Genomic DNA, 18,301 nt, shown 5'->3' with positions numbered 1-18,301 from the left:
TTGGAGCAAAATCGTGTAGTAGAACGCAAAAATAGGCACATAACGAAGATTGCTACCACAATGTTGAACTATGTAAATGTTTCTAAATTTTTATAGGCTGAGGCAAAATCGATAGCGGTATATCTAATCAATTAGTTACCATAAAGTGTCTTCATAAATAGAAAGTCACTATCTTTCCTCCTTTATAGTAAAGATCCTGATTATAGACAGTTATGGGTATTTAGTTGCATTGCCTTTGTCCATATTCTAGAGTAAGAACGAGATAAACTCAGCCCTCGAGTAACCAAATGTGTATTTCTTGGCTATGGTGAAAATCAGAAAGGGTACCATTGTTATGATCCGTGTACTCGTTGTGTTCGGGTGTCTGGTCATGTTACTTTCTTTGAGCACTTACTGTATTATAAAGCTTTCCATGAATCTCATTCTATTCCTCTCGAGCCTTATTTAATTTCTCATATGACCTATTTTAATGAATCTCAATCTATTCCTCTTATGCACTCTTCTTCTCCCTCTTTTCAGGTTTATCAACACCAGATGCAGCCTACAACTCTTGTGCCCTCTCCAACAACGATACCTTCTTCAGATCCAGTGCCTTCTCCTCCTATTGAGCTAGTGAGTATTCCTCCTTCTACTAATGTTTCATTATGTCATTCTAGTCGTCCATCCGTTTCTCCTACTCGATTGAATCTCCTTGCCTCTCATCATTCATTATTTTCTGGATTAGATTCTTTGGTAGTTCCTACATCTTATTCTCGGGCGTCTACAAAACAATGTTGGGTAAAGGCTATGGATGACAAAATTCAGGCTTTCGAAGAAAATTGTACTTGGACTCTAGTTCCTTTACTTGAGGGGAAGCAAGTTATCGGCAGCAAATGTGTATATACTGTGAAATTAAAATCAGATGGAAGCCTGGATCGATATAAAGCTCGTCTCGTGGCCCAAGGGTATAAACAAGAGTATGGTGTGGATTATGATGAAAGTTTTGCTTTCGCTGGACAAATGAAAATAGTCTGATCGTTGATTATTATCTCTTCTTTCAAAGGTTGACAACTTAATCAGCTTGATGTTAAGAATGCCTTCCTTCAAGGGGATCTTAAAGAAGAGGTCTACATAAAACAACCACCTGGTTATAAATCAAAGGATCCTAAACTTATTTGTAAATGATCTAAAGCTTTGTATGGGCTCAAACAAGCACCACAAGCATGGTCAATATGACTCATCACCGTTAATTCTTAAGACTGGTTCATGTCTTGTTGTTTTATTGGTCTATGTTGATGATATTCTCATAACCGGCAGTAATATGTAAAGCATTGCCAATCTCAAATTATTACTCTATACCTCATTTCATATGAAGGATCTGGGGCCATTAGCATATTTTTTGGAACTTGAAATATCTCATTCAACTCGAGGATATCTCCTTAGTCAATAGAAATATACTAATGATTTGATCAAGAAAGAAACCTTACAAATTTTAAGTCCTATGAAACTTCTCTAGATTAAAATGTCAAGTATGAGAAAGATGATGGAAATCCTCTTTCAGATGTTACAACCTATAGGCAGTTGGTGGGAAGCTTAGTTTATCTCACTATGACTCGTCCTGATATCGCACATACAGTTCATGTTGTTAGCCAGTTTGTTGCAACATCTTATACATTGCATATGACAGCAGTTCATTACATTATTCGATATCTTCGTGTTACCCTCGATGAGGTGCTTCCCTTTCCATCCTCAAATGATCTACAGTTATCTGCTTATTTTGATGCTGACTTGGCAAGATGTCTCACTTCACGATGATCTACTACTGGCTATTGTGTTTTCTCGGGACAATCATTAGTTAGCAAGAAATGTAAGAAGCAAACCATGATATCTCGATCCAACACAGAAGTTGAATATCGTGCGATAACAGAAGCTTGTAGTGAAATTACTTGGTTCAGGGGATTGTTAACAGATTTTGGTATTCATTTATTTTTGCCAACTCCATTATATACCGACAACCTGAGTGCTATTCGGTTGGCTTCCAATCCAGTATTTCACAAGCGCATTAAGCACATTAAAGTTGATTGCCACTTTGTATGAGAAAAATATATGATTGGAATCATTTCTCTCCTTCATGTGACATCAGAACTACAACTTGCTGATTTATTTACAAAATTCATGACATCATCCTGACATAAGTTTCTTAGTAGCAAACTAATGTTGGTTTGTTCTCCCACATCAATTTCGGGGGGGGGGGGGGGGGTGAATTATATTATATGTCATAAGTTATATATTTGTCATGTATAGTATTAGCTTTATTCGTCATATCTATAATTAGCCATCTATAGAAATACTTTAATTAGGATTAGTTCTAATAAGATTTTATTGTAAGATTTCCTTGCATACACATGTAAGTTTTTTATTTAAACCCGAATTGGGGTGAAGAATAATATAGAAAAAGTACTTGGAATTTCTCCGATTCTAAACATTATCATATATACCCAAATCTCAGGTGAACTATATCATAAGAAATAGTGGTCATAATTAAGTTGTCTGGTTAAGATTTGGATGTGATTCTTTTTTGAGATCGTGCCCATAATTAAGTGGCAAAATAGATGGAAAACATGGATATGCAAAATATACATCAAGGTAAACCCTACGGTTAGGGCTGCACCTAATCCGCTCCCAATCAAATCTTATCTTGTCTAGGCCTTACCATGCAACAATAGATGGAGTGAATTTTACATATACAACATATGATGAGCCGGGAGAATTTGGATGAGGTGGATATACTCAAACAACACCACATAACCTATAGAGCTTGCAGGCAAGATGCTCCCAAGTGGGCCACACATATACTTTAAAATGCAGGCTGACCTATCTTTCTAGCCACACACATACCACATGGGTCCACCAACCCAACGCTCCCTAGTGGATGCCATGTCTGCACAGGTGGGAATAGTATGGTTCAAACACAATAGATATTTCTTATACTCATGTCATCAAGTATGAGGTTTTATGAGAGTGTATATGTAACATTCATCAGCAATTATCATGAAAACCATGTGAATGGTAATTATTAGTTGCGTTTGATAACCTGTAATCAAAATTCAATGGAATCCATATGAATGTGTTTGACAACTTATTTTTGGAATACATTGGTAGAGAGAAAGAGTCAGAGAGAGACGACTATGACTTGTAAATGGACGTTAGTCGAAATTCATTCCAATTCGCATCAAGTATACTCTCTCTAATAAATCAATTATTATAGATTCACTTTAATTACCGATAAAGACATGCTCCCAAACCATTTGTATATTTAGAGATTGATTGTAGTATGGATTTAAGATAAATTATAATTAAAATCATAATTATTATGGAATTTATGTGAATTGGACTCCTTGTTTGTGTTTGGCAGTATGAAGATGGAATTTATGTGAATAAAAAAATTACATTTGACATGTTTTTCGCATGTGGCCTTTAGTGAAATTCACCCCAATCACTAAGTGACTTACTACATTTTAGTCATAGGGCTCAAAAATCAGTTTGGTTAGTGATATGGGTGTATTATACGATTGGAAACAATATACTGTGTGTTCCTCTCCTAAGTACTTCCCTTCATATGGCTCACTTGAATCATAGACTGTGATGATTTTTAGGCCGCACAACTAAAATGGGGTGACACACCTAGTGATTAGAGTGGATTTTATTGAAACATCACGATGGGCCCAACTAATTCTTGATGTCAAATTCAATTACTTTTCATGCTGACATCATCAGTCGTAATAAGCCTTGAAATCATGCCTCCTATTAGTGATTCAAAATGAATGAATCAGTCCATTTACCACCTCCATACACCCTGCTAAATGCAACCATCTTTTACTATTATCATCTATTACTATCGAATTCATGTTGCCAAATGGCCCTTTATACTTTATAGGAATGAGTTTGCACTTTTTGTTAAATGTCCTATTAGTGTATTCATGTGATAAAGGCGGGGTCCTCGCCATATGTGAGAGCATTGACTGTAATCTTAGATACACATTGTAACAACCCAATATATATATATATATATATATATATATATATAAACAAATTCAAATTTTAAAACTAAAGGAGAGATAAGAGGGATTGTTTGTAACTTCTCTCCCAAATCTAGTAGAGAATTTCTCTTCCTAAGGAGAGAATTTTGGATTGCTCCAAATCTCTTCCAAAAATGGAGGAAAACCCTCAGAAACAAAGAATGAAAGAATGAAAGAGAGAGAGGAAAAGTTTGGGAAGATAACCTTAATCTAAGTTGGTACCTTTTTTTAGTTTATTGATGTTTATGCCTCATATCTTTATGATAGACGGGTTGAATTAGCCATAGGTCCATCACGTACATATATGTAGCATATGCAGGAAGACCCAATTTCCTACGCAATTGCTCTTTGGCTTTTGGTTTAGGGAATTGTGTTGGTGTAGACACTTTACCCCAGGTCGATTAGCTGATTGAGTTTGAACTGATGGATGGTTAATCAAACCCTAACCCTAAAAGCCTAAACCATAAGATCCTCAATACTAAACCCTAAACTCAATTCAGTTAGCCCATTCAAACTAGTTAACCCAATCAACCCAGTCGACTTAATCCTAAACCGTAAGAACTTAGAACCCTAGAGCCTTGAGTCAGCTCGACAAGTCAACTTGCTAAGTCAACTCATCCTATTAACCTATCCAGTCCAACAACCCAGTTAACTCACCTAGTTAAGCTCAAAACCAAGCCCGAACCAAAGCCCAAAATCAAGCCCAATTGGAGTACCATGCAAAATCTTAGCGTAACATCCTTTATAATAGAGCCTTCACACGAGTGAGGGAGGTTGGATGCCAAAGCAGGGAGTCCATGTGGGGACTGGCGTCAACCAGCTTTCTGCCATCCACATAGCACTCCCTCTCTTTGGGATGGCGTCCCTCAAGCATGTGGAGCCCCTCTTTTCCATACCCAAAGTGTGCGACTGAGGTGTATTTATTTCGACGTCCATCTCCTTACCCAAATTTACCCTTTTACCAGCTCATCCAACCCATGGGATGATGCCATCTGGTAATCTCCAATCCTAGCCCTTCAACCACCTTTTTCCCCTAAGATTAACTAAGAATTACCTGAAAATCGAGTTTGGAAGCTATAAATAGCTCCCTTCCCTTCTCATTTCAAGCATTCACTCTCACTTCAATCATCCGTTCTCATCCAGAAATCCCAGAGAAGCCTTAGCCATCTAGTAATCCCTCCACCAAGGGGGGGGGGGGAGAGAGAGAGAGAGAGAGAGAGAGAGAGAGTCTAGCCTGGTCTAGCCTAGCCTAGCCAGACTTTAAGTCTCTTGAGCCACCTAAGTCCTAATCCAAGTCACTTGATCTAGCTCTTGCGACACTACCGTCCATTCTATAATTCAAGCTTCAATCAATTTATTCTAGCCTAAGCATTAGTATCATGCAACACTCGTTCCCTTCTCAACCCCCTTGGTCCTCAAATACATCATCACTGCATTGTATTTCATCATTTTCTCGTATATAATTGGCGGGCGTATGCTCTGTGGCTTACCGATATAATCAAAGGTTGCCCACCAACAATCTAGCCAATAAACTATTGTTTTTCTATAAGAATCAGCATAACATCGACAATTTTGCACATCATATTTCTATACACTTTGCACCATGCACTCGGTCGATTCGAACTTATGCTCTGCAGCTTGTCGATATAATTGGATATTCCCCATCAAAAATTCAGATCGATTAACCATCATCATTATTGCATTACATTGCATCTTTTGTTTGTGAGAACTAATCTTATTCTTTATAAATTAGTCATATCTTATGAAGTAGAGACCATAGATTTGTACGGGCAGAGTGGGTACCTAACACTTTCCCTCTTTGTAACTGTGATCCATTACTCAGATTTTTTGAAATGCAAACTCAAGAGTCATCTTAGGGTTAAAGATCTTTGGGTTCTCAATCCTAAACGTTTCTATAGGGTCTAACCGATTGTGGGATTAAAGTAATTGGTTAGTGGTGATTTCGGTCAAACGTAACACCCTTTTAACCCCTAACAAAAAGGAAGCCCTCGAGCGAGGCAACTTGTGGAAAGCGATCTGATCCCCCCACCCGGGAGCCATCATCCACAATTGGGCCATTCTGACATGTAGGATTCAATCCTACTATCTATCTCTATTTTAAGGTCGAGATATACAGGAACCTCAAGGATCAGGTTGATCTGATTATCAGATGAGTCGCACTGATCAGATGACAAATTTAAATAAATTAGAAAATTCTAAACGATGTGGGCCATGGAAGTTTTAAATTAAGTAGATAAATGGACCTATATCTTAATCAATCATGCAAGGGCCAATGGTCGATGTGGATCTGACTGATGTGCATAATTGGACCCTAAACCTGAAATTAATTAAAATCCTCAATTTATAGTTTGATTCGTCAAAACCAAATTGAGTCCAGATATTGTTGGTTTAACTGATAGTGCGGTCAGTCTGACCAACAGGAAGAGAAACTGACTGTTTAATTCCAATTTTGAGAATCTAAATTAAGGAATCAATTATAACTCTAATATGGAATCATTTATACCTGTCGAGATAATTACAATATTGATGGATGGCAGGCGACCACTTTGATTGATCAAGTGGATCCCATTTGAGATCGTAATACCCTGTGTTTAGGGTTAGATCTGAAGCTTGTTTACGATCGTAATACCCTGTATTAAGGGTTGGATATGAAGGAACATGATTGGACAACGTTAAGGACCCAATTTAGAAACTGATCAATCAAGAGTGGGCCTTACCATGTGAATTCACCTAAATTGGAAAATGATTATGAATGTGTATTATTTTAAGGAATACTTAGGTTCTGTTAATTGGATTTAATTATTCGAACAGAATCAATCTCACCAGATATCCAAGGTAAATGATCCTAATGTGTTTCCTCTCCATTGGAATTAATATGGTGCTGTTATTAATTGTTGTGTTCAATTGATTGTTCGGTTTGATGTTTGCTTGATTTGGTTGATTTAGAAATTAAATAATTTGATGTCGTGACTTGATACATGATTCAAATTATTTAGATGTTGATTTATTTAATTCTTATTCATATTGGTTATGTGTATAACTTGTCTGTAACTTGTAGTGGTTGTAAGCTGAATGTTATTTATATATGTTGATCGATATACTTTAAAGTTTTAATTGCTGAAACTTAACATGCTGTGTACATATTACGTGTCTAGTTGTTCCTAGGGACCACCCAGATGAAAAGTTGTTCCTAGTAGCCATGCTTCCATATGTGAGCCTAGTCCATGCCTATCAACATGTAGATGCATTCCTAATAGTGGATACAAGCCATGCTCATGCCTACCAATAGGTGGATGCCTTCCCAAGAAGAGGATGCGGGTAGACGAATTTCCAACTCAAGCAAGTGAACGATATTCCCACTTGAAGCACTCTTACATTTCATATATTTACTGATTATTCATTGTGAATTATGTTTATTGTTATGTATTAGTTTTATTATGGATGAACTATACTAGGAATTCTCACCAGTCTTAGTTAGCTTATATTTTATTGATGAAAAAAATGAACAGATGTAACAGATATTGATCATGTGGTGCAAGAGTAGGAGGACGTGGCTGAGCCTGTGGATGACCCACGGGAAGTATGGTCGTATTTAATGGAAGAAGAATTGACTATCTTGAACTGATTGATTTTTTATTTATTCATTTGATTACTTCGGATACATTTATCTTCTTGGATCAATTTCTATTTTCAGTTATTTAATTTGGTGGGAATGCAGTATTGGTTTATAATTCGGGTTTGGTGGTGTTAACATGGATTTAAACTTGTGAATTTAATGTTGACAATTACTTTGGATCAAGGCCCCAAATAGGTGGGTTATTAGACTTTATAGTTGGAAATTTATAAATTAAAGTGGCTTGATTCAATGCGTGTGAATGTTGGAATATAGAACATAGAATCAATAGTGGGCATATAAGGTTATGACCTCTGAATTAAATGACATTTTATGGGTTAGATTACACTTAGTTACGAATTGCAATGTGGAACTTAGATATGGGATGCATGATTAATACTGAATTTCGTGTCAAGGCACACACTCATCTCGAATATATGTAGGCCCACCTTATGTAAGATAAAATTGATTAAATTGAATGGTCATAGTGGTTACGCAAGAGCTTGCTACGCGTTCAATGCTAATTCATGTATCCGTTGCCTCTCGGTTTCAAATTCAGTCATGTGGTTTGTGCGGGTGTGCCAGAATTAAATGTGCAGCTCAATTCAAACTAAAAAACTAAGGCCCTAAGGGCCAAGATAGGTAGATACGTCGGAATCGACCGTATATGATCAGATCGAATAATATCGGTCACCTATTCAGCCACTTGCACGTCATTGTTTAAGATGATCAAGCAATTATTAGAGGGTGGGGTTCGTCCTCTGAAATTGGGTTACACCTTTGCCTTCCTTATGAAATGACTTATTCAATATAGATAAAACAAAAAGGAAATTTTTACAGTCAGTTGGGAAGAACAACTACACAATGCCTTTCTGAATGGAGAACTTGCTTGATATTGTAATTGAGTCCAGCGTATGAGTGTAGACCCGAATCACAACTAAAGTTGACAACTACTTGATTACTGTTATCGATTACACTAAGGAATGTAAACGAATGATAACGTTAAGAAGCATAAAGTAATTGAAAGATAGATTTGATTTGATTTGGTTAGAATGAGATTCATTCTTCTATTGAATTCCCTTGCTATTTATAACATTAAATCGACCATCTGGATGCTTTCCAAGTTTTGACGGTTACTATAACTATTTCAGCACTATTAACCTTCTAGAACCCTCCTTTCAAGCTTGCCACTTATCTTGTAATCTCTCCAGGCTTTCTTATCAATTCAACCACATTCCGCTCGGCCACTCTTGCTTTATGGATGACGTAGCACCGCTTAATAGACGCCAGCTATATTACAACAAAATCCTCTTTAGATATCTCTGCAAATCTCGAATACACCACACAACTCTCGTAAAACTATACATGTCCCTTTTTGGTTGGCTCTCATGGGAATGGGCAGAAATATGGCAGAACATTGCCCCTCACGCCACTTTACCTTTGAGTAAAAGGTGAAAGCGACATGTAACCCCTCAAAAATGTGGTCGTCCTTTAGGCCACGTGATGATGTCTCACTTATCATATATAATCAAGAGAATTTTGAATGACGGTCATGTTTTCCTTTTTGTGAATAGAAAGTTACTCTTGTGATGACATGTGTATAAGCGTCGTACCATACGAGAATATGATTACATCCTAATTAATGTACCCGATTTTAATCGATATAAACCTTATTTCAATACGTTTCCCAATTTCTCACACTTCCTTCCTTGTTTCATCCTCTTCAAAACTCTAACCTTTTCATTCCTGCGATGGTTGCTTCCTCATTCTCTGCCTCCTTAACCTTTCACCAAGATGATCTAATAGATACATTAAACGGTCTTTCTGAAAAGTTCACCAATGAGATCATCTTTAAATAACCAATCGAAGATTATTACTACCTTGGACCAGCCTTCTTTACCGAAATCGACACTGATGAGATCCGTCCATTGGATCATTTCTTTCTAAACTGTCCTGGCAAGGACACGCTAATTTAATCTCAATTGATTCCAAATCCTTCCAATACTTTAAAAACCTCGCTGACTAAGATGGCGCGATTGGTTTGATCATATTGCTGCACAGTACGAAGCTTCTTGGAGAGAGATTGACATTTACGAATGTATTAAATTATCACTGTTTGATTACGCACTAGATAACCCTCTTCTCACTATAACATCAACATTTTGGAAATCATTAACCAATACTTTCTTCTTTGGATGCGGTCCCATGAGTCCACCAATTCTGGATATTTGTGCTCGTACCCAACTTCTATCTTTTCGTGAGACTGTTTTTCCAAGTTTCTCTCACAATGAAGAAAGACATTTCAGTAACAAGGCTGGCAAGACCTATTCCCATTTCATGCTCGTATATTATAAACATGAAGGCCGAGTTGAGTATGAAGAACACACAATGTCACGCCCCAAACTCGGAAACCGGGCTCACAAAATTTTCGATCATCGAATCCGGCACTGACAGCCTCCGTAGTACCCCATTCTCGGCTCCCAGTGCCCATTCGCCAGGTTCGGATCCTGGGATGCTACGAGGAGGATTTTCAATGTCAGTTTGATTCATAATAAGCATAACCAAAGGCATAACCCACAAACAACAACCAAAAACTCCATCACATTTTCACTTTGATCAAAAACTTTATAAGTACAATGAGCATAAAGGAAAATACAATGATAATGGACAAAAGCTCTAAGATGATCTGCTATGCGCTCCTGCCTCAGCGCTGCTGCGGTCCAATGTCACCTGCACCCAACGGTCGTGCATAAGCTTATAGAAAGCTTAGAGGGTGGTGAGAGTGTGTGCGCAAGGTAGTAATATAGTTATGCAGTACTAGAGTAATGCGAAATATGCTGATGAATCCATGAATACCATTAGATATACCAAGGTTATGCGATGCAAGGCATGAATGATGTTGGCCATACCAAGGCCATGCGATGCAAGATGCAACCCAAGCATACAAATCCTCATCTGAATCCATATATCAATACAGTTCAAATCTGAAATATCATCGGGGTCTAGTACACTCCAACCAGATTGTCGCCCCATCGCGCGCAACAAGGTGAGTGGAAAAGACCTCACTATCCGCCTGCCAATATAGGACTCGGCTTGTCGATAGCGGACCCATTCCTTGAGCTGGTCAAACTCAGCCTAGCTTTGCCCCCTCCTCTCGGGCGGGTAAGGCCACACCTCCTTCCAACCGACCACGACATAGTGAAAAGCGCGACCTTCTGGTAATTGGCACTCAGCGCTTATGCACCCACTTGGTCTAGACATTGGAGCAACCTACTGGTACCATAAGGGTTTAGGGACTTTCACCTAGGGATATCTATAGCACCCCATGTAGAATAAGATTTTCGGTATCCAATCCTTCCAACCACGATACTCCTGTGGAGGCTACGACCTTGATGTCACTAGGGCGTACAATAACCATGTCACACAATGCGAAATGCATGGATCACACTATCCAGTCATGCAGCAATCTTGCAGGTATCGTGCATTCATGTTGGGCATCACCGCCTATCCGGGAGCCCATAAACAAACTGCCTGAAGGCATATGCTATGATCAGTCACTCCTCATATCAAGCATACATATGATGCGTATGATCATGAATCATGGAACTATTTTAAACATGTTATATATGGTGATGGACTCTGTTCACAACGAAGATGGGCCTAGACGGCCTACACACTATAAGTATAGGCCTAACAATGGGCCCTCGGGAGAGTTACAATGTGGACATTTAACCATCATTGCTCTTATATGTGGACGTCAAACCATCATTGCTCCCAAGGCGTGACCGCCAAAAAATATCATCACACACATCATGGTAGAATCTCACGTCGCACTGGGCCTCATATACATCCCACTCGGCCCACACAAAGGCCTTACATACATCTCATTGGGCCTCATATACATCGAATGGACCGATCAAATGGGTCAAATCAATTGGGCCAAGTCAAATGGGCCGAGTCAAATGGGCCTCATGTATATCAAATCAAGCCCACACATATATTTTTGGGATCCGACCTATTCACAAGTTAACATAGAGATAGATGAAATGAAAACAAATATCAACTAAATTGGAAACTACTGTTGCCCTTAGAAGTTGAACGGTGGATGTCACGGTCCACTATTTAAATGGTGGGGTCGACTTTGAACTTTAGATCTAACCCAACCTTTTCCTCATGCCATGAAAATGATATCTCAATATGGTTGGACGGTTTGGATATAACGTATGCATCATGGTGGACCCCACCATTCAAACAATGAATGGTGTAAAATACACACATTAATGTGGGGCCTGCAGGCTTGCTGCCATTAAGAAGGGGCCGCTGCATAACTATTATATGTATAGTTACCGCACTAGAAAGGTAGAGGTGGATCCCACGTAGGACCCACCATCATGTATATATTGTATAATATAATATATAATATATATAATGTAATGTATACTATATATAATATAATATACTATATCCATGTTCAGGCCCTGGATGGCCTAGACAGCACCCATATCAGGTGTAGCCCACATGGGGCCCACCGTAATGTTTATTTACCATCCAATCTGCTGAGAGTGAGAACCTAAAAGGGGTTTTAATGGCAGCCACTCAATCCCATTGTTTCCTGCCGTGTGGGCCACCTGAGCTTCGGATTAGGCTGATTTTTCAGGTGGCCCTCTACCCTAAGGGAGCCTACCAAATGCACGGTGTGGATCTCAAAACCACATCATGGTGGGGCCCACGGCTGGGCCCATGGGCCGCTGCCTGTCCGTCCGCCCGTCGCACGCAGCAGGTGCTACCTGCGCTTCTGACAGCAGCAGCGTTGGCTGCTGTGTTTATATATATTGATTTGCTGAAGTTTTTTACATGTGCGGCCCACTTCTTGAGAATCTACTCCGCCCAATGGATTCTAGGGCTCAAAACACACCAAACAAGTCCAATATTCAGCATATTTGGCGTGTAGAAACAGTAAGGTGGGTCCTAATAGCCTTGAATGGTATAAAACACAGTTTTCTATGATATGACCCGCTTGATTATCTGATTGGCATCATTTCTCGGCTCAACGCCTAAAATGAGCCGAGGAATAGGATGGATGGCGTGGATGGGTCCCATGGACCCCACTTCTAGCCACACTTCACTGTTAGCCACCCTCCCTAGGCCATTAATGCCATGACCTCAGCGTTGCAACGAGGTATCTTTCACTCACTCAGCCTACCACTGTAGCTATGTCCAGCGTTGAAACAAGGTGTCTTTCACTCAAACTACCATTGGAGCTATGGGTCCCACCGTCCAGCGTGTCCAGTCCACCGTCCTATGGCACCCAACATCATGGTCGTCCCTTGTAGTGGGCCACCGGATTGGATCAAGCTGATGTGTATTTTTCCCTTCATTCGGGCATGTGTGACCGTCCAGTCATGCATGCCCCAAATTGGGATCAAGGTGGCCCATTCGTCGGGTGGCATGGATAAAATACACACATCATAGGTGGGCCATTCATCATAGAGAAAGAGAGAGAGAGAGAGAGAGAGAGAGAGAGAGAAAGAGATCAGAGATAACAGAGGGGCCCCGCCACTATGGGCTCTTCTTGGATACAAGCATACATCAAAGTGGGTCCCACATATATGGACCCTTAAATCAAAAGAAATGAACGAAGACAAAAATCCAAGATCACCCACCGTTCCTTCCTGCTCCCTAGGCTTCCTTTGCTCCTTAACTTCTATTTCAATGGAAGATGATGGAGTTTTGATGGTTGAGATGGGAGATGAGAGGGGAGGAAGTGGGCCACATACAAAATTTTCTCATGGAAGTTTTTAGGAGAGCTTTGGACATGTGATGCTTTCTCTTTCTTGGGAAAGTAGTTTGAAAATGAGAGAGAGAGAGGGTTGTCAAGAGAGAGATAGTTAGGTGATGGAGTGATGGGTGTAAGAACTTTTTGACTTTGGGGTTGCTTAGTGTAAGAAAAGTATGGGTGTATAAGAAACTTTTGACTTTAGGGGTTGCTTAGGGAAGGGTGAGAGGTGATGTGTACTTGACATGTACTTGACCCTTAATGGGATTGATTGATGGATTGAGGAGACATATTGTAGAGATTCTCTTTGGTTTTACAACGCGCGACGTTTTCCTCGAACTGAACGCGGGCCCACATCTCCTGGCCTGGGTATCGCCTTGGCGTGCGAGACGCGGCATCGGAACTGCGGCGATGGCACGGTCGCTAGGGTACAAGTCATGGGTTAAGTGGACTCGGGTTGATGGCATGCGTCTCAGGGTCACGCGCAAACGTCGTATAAAGGTCGAAGGTTGCCGGAATTCGACCGGGAAGATCGCGAAAGTCTGTGGAAGGGTACAGACAAAGACACGTGGCTTACACACAACCTTTCTATTACTATGAATTTATCGTCACTTTCTCTGTGTAAATGCTCTTGAGATTACCAATGAGTACATTTAATTAGCCGAAGCACTCACACAGGGTCGAAAAGTAGCCCTTATGCCCTTTGTACTTGGTCATATGTATAAAGGCATGTATGAGCTAGCCGCCAAAGGTTTATTTCATAGTGAAGGACCATTGTGGCTTCTCTAAATGTGGCTCTATGAAAACTTTCATTCTTTTCTTACAATTCTCTTCCTCCTTGTGATATCATTTATACCTCTTATAGTTATCGCAACATCCACTTTTCTCAAGATGTCTATACGTTTTCCACATATATGGACTCTCTTTTCGTTCCTTTCCACACCTGTAAGAGTTATTGTACTTTTACTCATTTTACTTAAAAGAGTTTAGACTAGCCTGATTCAAATGCGATTTTGAAGAAAATGATGAACAAATAGCCTCACGATGCTCAATGTTTGAGAGAGTTACCTCATCTGCAAGGATCTCCCTTACGACAGCACGATAAAAACTGGTAAAAATGCCAAGGCTGGAAACAAGCAATACCGCCCAAATTTGTTGTTAGATAATTAAGCCTTATCTAATATATCCCCCATCCATTTCCCTATAAAACTTGTAACCAACCCCCTTCCTCTCGGCCGATTGTCGATCAAGTTGATCTTTACCATTCTCTCTATTTCACTTTCTTGACAGCCAATATATCTTTTGAACTTCCTACATTTCCAAATCGTCTCCAATTGATGGACATTTTTTCTTAATGGTGGGGAGACCATTATAAGCAACTGGTCTTTAAACATGCTAAGTTCATCACTACTCAACTCAACTCGATAGATTTAGGAGGAGAGAAGAAAGCGGCATCCCAACCGGTTACGACTTTCGGCCAAAGGACAACTAGGTCGAAGAATATATTGGTCGACACTACAACTACAGTAACAACTCAAGTGGCCAAGACTTCTCTTAAATCAAAACACCAAAAAATCATAGTGAATGAGCTCGTTTTAAAAAAACTCTAGCCCAATCTTCTCCATCCTTTCCCACAAGGATCACTGACCTGGGACCTCCTCTAGGTCCAACTCCCAAACCTCTTACTCTTATTATTGTCCAAGCTACCCCAACCACACTGCCAACATCAGCGAGTTAGCCAACATCAATCATAACATGCGGGTAAGTAGCGTCATAGAAATCGGGTACTCCTTTAGCCGACGTTGTCTTCTTTTGAAAAATATTTCAAAACTAAGTATTGTCCAGGGCTCTCCATTGAAGATTATCCCACATAAATTAAGGAAGGCCTCAAACGTCATAGAGAGGCTCATTATAATCAGTGTTGGACCAGATAGTGGCAAGATAAGGAGAAATTGAATAACTGAAATATTTCTTTCAATAACAAATATCTTACCCCATATAAACCCAATCCGCTACCATTCCTAACTTCTGCTCAACCACTTGCAACAATCCTTAGAAATCCTTGGTTAGTAAATAGTCGATTCACCACTGTCGTTGTCCGTTCCGACTTAGGTGGATGTTAGTTTCATTCCCATTTGTTCATGTTCTTTTTCATTAATTTTCTTTTTAACCCTACTTTCTTTACCATAGTCACTTAGGAGTTTTCGGCCATGGAAAAGCAAGCTGTTTAAGAACCAATACTTCAACAGATCGAACAAGTTGCCAAATTCATCGAGGTAGCAGAGTTGCAGGCTACCGATTCTGAAGGAACTTTAAGTAGCTAACTTCTTCATCTTCCTCCAATCCTTGAAAGAACGGTCGACGAGATGGAACATGTGTATTAGAGCTGTACACGAGTCGAGTTAGCTCGGTTAGCTGGCTCGATTCGACTCAAAAAAGCTCAACTCACCTCAGCTCGAAGTTGGATTCAGACCAAGTCGAGCTGATTTTTAAAGATAAAAAAAATTCGAGCCGAGTTCGAGCTTGCTCGAGCTCGGCTCGACTCAGATCGAACCTCAACTTGAACCAACTCGGATTGAATTAGATTGGTGACTCAGTTATTTTGTTATAGACGTTGCTCGCTGAGTGCTTGATGAAATGACTCAGCGAAGTGTTGGTGAGAAAAGAATGGATATGTTGGGTGTTTAGTTTCGATGCTGCTTGTTAGGTGTTTGATTTTGATGCTACTTGTTGGGTGTTTGATTTTGATGCTACTTGTTGGATGTTTGATTTTGATGTTACACGCCGGGTGTTTGATTTTGATGCTACATGTCAAGTGTTTGATGAAATACCTATAAAGTGTCATTACTATTTTGCATTCTATAAGAAATTTAAGATGCATTTCAGGTGTTTGATAAAATGCCGCACAGGCTCGAACGTGGCTCAAACTGGTCCGAGTTGCTAATCGATCCAAGTCAAGTTGGCTAGACAGGCTCGAGGACCAAGCTGAGTCGAGTTCGAGTTGAGGTTCGGTACTTGCGGAGTCTAGTTGAGCTGTGCCAAGCTCGACTCGGATCAACTCGTGTACAACTCTAATGTGTATACAGTCAATCAACCTCAGACTCCCACCATTGTTCTTGACCAAAGAGACGAAGACGACGAAACTGAAGAGGATGCCCGCCCTCTAGTTGTCACTCCCTAGAGTTCTCGGAGAGAGTCATCCTCACGATCTACTCTAAGATCTACACAACATCCATCTCCAGCTTTAGGATCCCCCCATAACGAAGAAGAACCCTTCGGTCATTCACAACATGCCAAGTCATCGCTTTTAGCTAAGTCGTAGCAGTAAAAGTTGAAGTGTCCAATTTTTTTTGTCCCTCATTCGGAGCCAACACCTGATCTAGCGTTGATGTTAGTTCATGGTGCCTTGGTGTCTCTTATGACAACTGAAGACATGCTTTCAATTGAGGACATTCTCTCCTCCATTTAGTGAGCTCTTAGTTGCGATATCTCAGTGACCTAGTCTCCCATGCCTTCTACTAAGCTACAATAGCTTAAAGATGAAATCCAAGTGCTTATACACTTAGGGTTGCAAGAGGTTGCATTGACCGAGCTGATCGAGAAATTTACTGAACTCATTGATCGCTTCCAAGTCTTGCTCAGACAACAGGCTTTTGGTCAAATTCCTGATACTAAGAGAATTTTTAGATCTCATTAAAAAATATCACGAGCTCCATACCATGATCGAGCAACTTGAATTTGAGCAAGTGAATGCAATTTCGTAGGTGGCAATAGATAGCAATGTTGCAAAGAAGCTATCAGCCGAAGATGAAGAGTTAAAGAAATTCGATGCCGAGCTGGAGGATATGAGCGTGCAAATTATCACTCTGTAAGCACAATTGGAAGTACTGAAGAGGCGGTTCAAGGAGAAGAAAAAGGTGCATGATTAGAAGAAAAAGGCCATTAAAGACCTGTTTGTGTTTGCCCAAGCACAAATAAAGGCGATCAACTAGATTAGATGCACAACCCAGAAACAACAGACAATTTTGGCAAAAAAGAAGGATAGATAGGAGAAAGTGAAGGATGTGATTGCTCGATTCTCTTCTTTTGAGTTCTGACTTCTATCCTGTATATCTAACAATTAATAAAATTGACATCCGAGCCACCTTTCTGTCTTGCTTTCTCGACCATATTTTTACTAAGCATTTTCTTTGCTTTCACAATCCATAACTGAATTGGTGACGTGGCACACAAAAAATGAGGAGTTGTGCACTATTTTAGTCGAAATAAATGTCATGATGGCTGCACGTCTCAATTCCTCAGAACTTAATGTGTTATTGCATGCAATTACTATCATGATGCATCGAACATGGGGAGGCATAATTGCCTAAATAAACTGCATTTAATCTCCTATTGTGGCTTACTAAAACTCACACACTTGCTCACAAAATTTCTCTTATCGAAAATGGCTTTCAACCAATCCTTTTCTCCTTTCCTTAATCAGGCAAACCTTGCATGAAGGAAATTCTCGATCTTGACTTTACTAATTATGGCCAGTCTTCCCTCTTATTTGACACTACTTTCTTTATTAGCGTTGCCTCTAAGGCCGCCATTATTGATGAACTTCTAGGAGAAATCCTGGACATTTTAAGGGAACTCTATTATCTCAGAGAGAGATACTTCTAGCTTGAGTTTGAATTACAGAGGGTTGCTAAATATCTGAGACAACAAGCCTCTACCCGAGAAGAATATGATTCTCTAGGTGAGGCTTATGGAAAAGCCTAAAGCGACCACCTTCATTGGAACATGGTACATGACAGGACCTTGCTAAGAGTACTCCAAACTCAACGCATA

This window comes from Magnolia sinica, chromosome 4, assembly GCF_029962835.1.
Source record: "Magnolia sinica isolate HGM2019 chromosome 4, MsV1, whole genome shotgun sequence".
In the NCBI taxonomy this organism is placed as follows: domain Eukaryota; kingdom Viridiplantae; phylum Streptophyta; class Magnoliopsida; order Magnoliales; family Magnoliaceae; genus Magnolia; species Magnolia sinica.
Note: the sequence above shows the minus strand (reverse complement) of the source record.